The following is a 6,390-nucleotide window of genomic DNA, read 5'->3' on the forward strand; positions in this document are numbered from 1 at the left end:
CTGTGGAGCTCTTCGTTTCTCTGCCTGCTGTCCCCACCTCATTTTTGTCCCTGGTTCCTCTCACCTGGAGTACAGTCCTCTAACAAGCTCTTAACTCTCTAATCTCGTCGTATTCCTCTCCATCCAGTTTCTGATTCCTAAATTAACCTTTCTAAAGCAAAGCTTTAGAAAATTCAAAAATAGTTTAATGGTTTCACCTTTTCTACCAAATAAACTCCCGACTCTTCAGTCTGATAGTCTAATGTGTTACCAATCTGGCTCCAATCTACTCTTGAATCATACCCTACAATCCTTTCCGGATCCATGGTCCTGTTAAAGCTTTCCTCTGCCTAAGATACCTCTGCCCTCTCCACCCATCAAAACCTGTGACCTACTTCCTTAAGATAACATTGACTAAATAAACAAAATCAACAAGTGAAAACAATACATTAGTACCCCCCCAATAAACATGCTTATTCTTCTCTCTTTCTCCATCCATCTACCCACCAGTCTACCTAGAAAAAGGAAATTAGGTTTTAGAAGATATACACCAAGTTGCTACCTTGTAAATCAACTATGCCTCAATTAAAAAAAGAAGATATACACCGAGTTGCTAAAAGGCCATCTCTCTTGGTAGCACAATCCTGGGTGGGTTTTTTTTTCCTTCTTTCTTTCTTTTTATTATTGAATTCTCTACTTTTTCTGCAGAGAGCATGTATTATTTTTATAAGAAAAAAATACTGTTTTATACCAATAATGAGAATTTAGAATTTTTTAAATGCCTATCCATCTTCAAGGCTCTTCTCACATGTAACCTCTTTAACTCTCTTGATGATGAAAGGTGTGTACAAACTCCCCTTCTTTCAACTTCCTGTGAAAGTTGAAAGTAGCTTCACACACACACACACACACACACACACGTGCACACAGACACACACGCATGCACACACAGACAGAGGCATGTGGTCAAGAGCATAAGTTTTGAAATCAGAAACACAATATGCAAAATCACTTTTGACTGTCCTGTTTGATCCGTCCCTGACCGTTCCCACCAGTGCGCACCATGCTGATTGGGGCTGCACAGAGCCATCCACTGGTCAGTCCCAGCCTGGCCGATCTCACCATCTCCACTTTGCAACACACAGCAGCACACTGATTTTTTTACTTTACCATGCTGCACTTTTTTTTTTTGAATTTTATTTTATTTATTTTTTTATACAACAGGTTCTTTTTAGTTATCTATTTTATATGTATTTTATGTATTTTATATGTATTTTATGTATTTTATATGTATTTTATACATATTATATGTATTTTATACATATATGTATTTTATACATATTAGTGTATACATGTCAATCCCAACCTCCCAATTCATCCCACCACCCCCACCCCACCCCCAGCTTTCCCCCCTTGGTGTCCATACGTTTGTTCTCCACATCTGTGTCTCTATTTCTGCCCTGCAAACCGGTTCATCGGTACCATTTTTCTAGATTCCACATATACGTGTTAATACACGATATTTGTTTTTCTCTTTCTGACTTCCTTCACTCTGTATGACAGTCTCTAGGCCCAACCTGTCTCTACAAATAACCCAATTTCGTTCCTTTTTATGGCTGAGTAATATTCCATCATATGTATGTACCACATCTTCCTTATCCATTCATCTGTCGATGGGCATTTAGGTTGCTTCCATGTCCTGGCTATTGTAAACAGTGCTGCAGTGAACATTGGGGTGCATGTGTCTTTTTGAATTATGTTTTTCTCTGGGTATATGCCCAGTAGTGGGATTGCAAGGTCATATGGTAGTTCTATTTTTAGTTTTTTAGGGAACTTCCATACTGTTCTCCATAGTGGCTGTATCAATTTACATTCCCACCAACAGTGCAAGAGGGTTCCCTTTTCTCCACACCCTCTCCAGCATTTGTTGTTTGTAGATTTTCTGATGATGCCCATTCTAACTGGTGTGAGGTGATACCTCACTGCAGTTTTGATTTGCATTTCTCTAATAATTAGTGATGTTGAGCAGCTTTTCATGTGCTTCTTGGCCATCTGCATGTCTTCTTTGGAGAAACGTCTATTTAGGTCTTCTGCCCATTTATTAACTGGGTTCGTTTTTTTTTTTAAATATTGAGATGCATGAGCTGTTTATATGTTTTTGGAGATTAATCCTTTGTCCGTTGATTCATTTGCAAATATTTTCTCCCATTATGACGGTTGTCTTTTCATCTTGTTTATAGTTTCCTTTGCTGTGCAAAAGCTTTTAAGTTTCATTAGGTCCCATTTTTTTATTTTTGGTTTTGTTTCCATTACTCTAGGAGGTGCGGCAAAAAAGATCTTGCTGTGATTTATATGAAAGAGTGTTCTTCCTATGTTTTCCTCTAAGAGTTTTATAGTGCCTGGTCTTACATTTAGGTCTTTAATCCATTTTGAGTTTATTTTTGTGTATGGTGTTAGGGAGTGTTCTAATTTCATTCTTTTACATGTAGCTGTCCAGTTTTCCCAGCACCACTTATTGAAGAGACTATCTTTTCTCCATTGTATATCCTTGCCTAATTTGTCATAGATTAGTTGACCATAGGTGTGTGGGTTTATCTCTGGGCTTTGTATCCTGTTCCATTGATCTATATTTCTGTTTTTGTGCCAGTACCATATTGTTGTGATTACTGTAGCTCTGCAGTATAGTCTGAAGTCAGGGAGTCTGATTCCACCAGCTCCTTTTTATTTCTCTCAAGATTGCTTTGGCTATTTGGGGTCTTTTTTGTCTCCATACAAATTTAAAGATTTTTTGTTCTAGTTCTGTAAAAAATGCCATTGGTAATTTGATAGGGATTGCATTGCATCTGTAGATTGCTTTGGGTAAAATAGTCATTTTCACAATATTGATCCTTCCAATCCAAGAACATGGTATATCTCTCCATCTGTTTGTGTCATCTTTGATTTCTTTCATCAGTGTCTTATAGTTTTCTGAGTACAGGTCTTTTACTTCCTTAGGTAAGTTTATTCCTAGGTAGTTTCTTCTTTTTGTTGCTATGGTGAATTGGAGTTTTTCCTTAATATCTCTTTCAGATTTTTCGTCGTTAGTATATAGGAATGCAAGAGATTTCTGTGTGTTAATTTTTATCATGTAAATTACCAAATTCATTGATGAGCTCTAGTAGTTTTCCAGTGGCATCTTTAGGATTATCTATGTATAGTATCTTGTCATCAGCAAATAGTGATAGTGTTACTTCTTTTCCAATTTGTATTCCTTTTATTTCTTTTTCTTCTCTGATTGCCATGGCTAGGACTTCCAAAACTATATTGAATAATAGTGGTGAGAATGGACATCCTTGTCTTGCTCCTGATCTTACAGGAAATGCTTTCAGTTTTTCACCATTGAGAATGATGTTTGCTGTGGGTTTGTCATATATGGCTTTTATTATGTTGAGGTAGGTTCCCTCTATGCCCACTTTCTGGAGAGTTTTTATCATAAGTGGGTGTTGAAATTTGGCAAAAGCTTTTTCTGCATCAATTGAGATGATCATATGGGTTTTTTAATTAATTTATTTATTTTTATTGATTTACTTTTGCGGTACATGGGCCTCTCACTGTTGTGGCCTCTTCCGTTATGGAGCACAGGCTCTGGACACGCAGCCTCAGCAGCCATGGCTCACGGGCCCAGCCGCCCCATGGCATGTGGGATCTTCCCAGACCGGGGCACAAACCCGTGTCCCCTGCATCGGCAGGCAGACTCTCAACCACTGCGCCACCAGGGAAGCCCGATCATATGGTTTTTATTCTTCAGTTTGTTAATATGGTGTATCACATTGATTGATTTGCATATATTGAAGAATCCTTGCATCCCTAGGATAAATCCCACTTAATCATGGTGTGTGATCCTTTTAATGTGTTGTTGGATTCTGTTTACTCGTATTTTGTTGAGGATTTTTGCATCTATATTCATTGGTGATATTGGTCTGTAATTTTCTTTTTTTGTAGTATCTTTGTCTGGTTTTGGTATCAGGGTCATGGTGGCCTCGTAGAATGAGTTTGGGAGTGTTCCTTCCTCTGCAATTTTTGGGAAGAGTTTGAGAAGAAGGGGTGTCAGCTCTTCTCTAAATGTTTGATAGAATTCACCTGTGAAGGGACTTCCCTGGTGCTGCAGTGGTTAAGAATCTGCCTGCCAATGCAGGGGACACAGGTTCAATCCCTGGTCTGGGATCTGAGCCAAAAATAAATAAATAATTAATTAATTTTTAAAAAAGGAATTTACCTGTGACACCATCTGGTCCTAGACTTTTGTTTGTTGGAAGATTTTTAATCACAGTTTCAATTTCATTACCTGTGATTGGTCTGTTCATATTTTCTGTTTCTTCCTGGTTCAGCCTTGGAAGGTTATACCTTTCTAAGAATTTGTCCATTTCTTCCAGGTTGTCCATTTTATTGGAATAGAGTTGTTTGTAGTAATCTCTTATGATGCTTTGTATTTCTGCGGTGTCCGTTGTAACTTCTCCTTTTTCATTTCTAATTTTATTGATTTGAGCTCTCTCCCTCTTTTTCTTGATGAATCTGGCTAAAGGTTTATCAGTTTGGTTTATCTTCTTAAAGAGCCAGGTTTTATTTTTATTGATCTTTGCTGTTGTTTTCTTTGTCTCTATTTCATTTATTTCTGCTCTGATCTTTATGATTTCTTTCCTTCTACTGACTTTGGGTTTTGTTTATTCTTCTTTCTCTAGTTCCTTTAGGTGTAAGTTTAGATTGTTTATTTGAGATTTTTCTTGTTTCTTGAGGTAGGATTGTATTGCTGTAAACTTCCCTCTTAGAACTGCTTTGCTGCATCCCATAGGTTTTGGATCATCCTGTTTTCATTGTCATTTGTCTCTAGGTATTTTTTGATTTCCTCTTAGATTTCTTCAGTGATCTCTTGGTTATTTAGTAGGGTACTGTTTAGCCTCGATATGTTTGTGTTTTTTACGTTTTTTCCCCTGGAATTTGTTTCTAATCTCATAGCGTAGTGGTCAGAAAAGATGCTTGTATGAGTTCAACTTTCTTCAATTTACCAAGCCTTGATTTGTGACCAAAGATATGATCTCTCCTGGAGACTGTTCCGTGTGCACTTGAGAAGAAAGTATAATCTGCTGTTTTTGGATGGAATGTCCTATAAATATCAATTAAATCTATCTGGTCTATTGTGTCATTTAAAGCTTGTGTTTCCTTATTAATTTTATGTCTGGATGATCTGTCCTTTGGTGTAAGTGAGGTGTTAAAGTTCCCCACTATTTTTGTGTTACTGTCAATTTCCTCTCTTATAGCTGTTAGCATTTGCCTTATGTATTGAGATGCTCCTATGTTGGGTGCATATATAATTGTTATATCTTCTTCTTGGATTGATCCCTTGATTATTATGTAGTGTCCTTCCTTGTCTCTTGTAACATTCTTTATTTTAAAGTGATTTTATCTGATATGAGTATTGCTACTCTAGCTTTCTTTTGATTTCCATTTGCATGGAATATCTTTTTCCACCCCCTCACTTTCATTCTGTATGTGTCCCTAAGTCTGAAGTGGGTCTCTTGTAGACAGCATATATATGGGTCTTCTTTTTGTATCCATTCAGTAAACCTGTGTCTTTTGGTTGGAGCATTTAATCCATTCACATTTAAGGTAATTATCGATATGTATGTTCCTATTACCATTTTCTTAATTGTTTTGGGTTTGTTTTTGTAGGTCCTTTTCTTCTCTTTTGTTTCCCACCGAGAGAAGTTCCTTTAGCATTTGTTGTAGAGCTGGCTTGGTCGTGCTGAGTTCTCTTAGATTTTGCTTGTCAGTAAACCTTTTGATTTCTCCATTGAATCTGAATGAGATCCTTGCCAGGTAGAGTAATCTTGGTTGCAGGTTCTTCCCTTTCATTACTTTAAATATATAGCACCACTCCCTTCTGGCTTGTAGTGTTTCTGCTGAGAAATCAGCTATTAACCCTATGGGAGTTCCCTTGTATGCTATTTGTCATTTTTCCCTTGTTGCTTTTAATAATTTTTCTTTGTCTTTAATTCTTGTCTCTTTGATTACTATGTGTCTCGGCGTGTTTCTCCTTGGGTTTATCCTGCCTCACACTCTCTGTGCTTCCTGGACTTGGGTGGCTATTTCCTTTCCCATGTTAGGGAAATTTTTGAATATAATCTCTTCAAATATTTTCTCGGGTCTTTCTCTCTCTCTTCTCCTTCTGGGACCCCTATAATGCAAATGTTGATGCATTTAATGTTTTCCAAGAGGTCTCTTAGGCTGTCTTCATTTCTTTTCATTCTTTTTTCTTTATTCTTTTCCACAGCAGTGAATTCCACCATTCTGTCTTCCAGGTCACTTATCCATTCTTCTGCCTCAGTTATTCTGTTATTGATTCCTTCTAGTGTAGTTTTCATTTCAGTTATTGTA

The sequence above is a fragment of the Delphinus delphis genome, chromosome 1 (assembly GCF_949987515.2).
Source record: "Delphinus delphis chromosome 1, mDelDel1.2, whole genome shotgun sequence".
Lineage (NCBI taxonomy): Eukaryota > Metazoa > Chordata > Mammalia > Artiodactyla > Delphinidae > Delphinus > Delphinus delphis.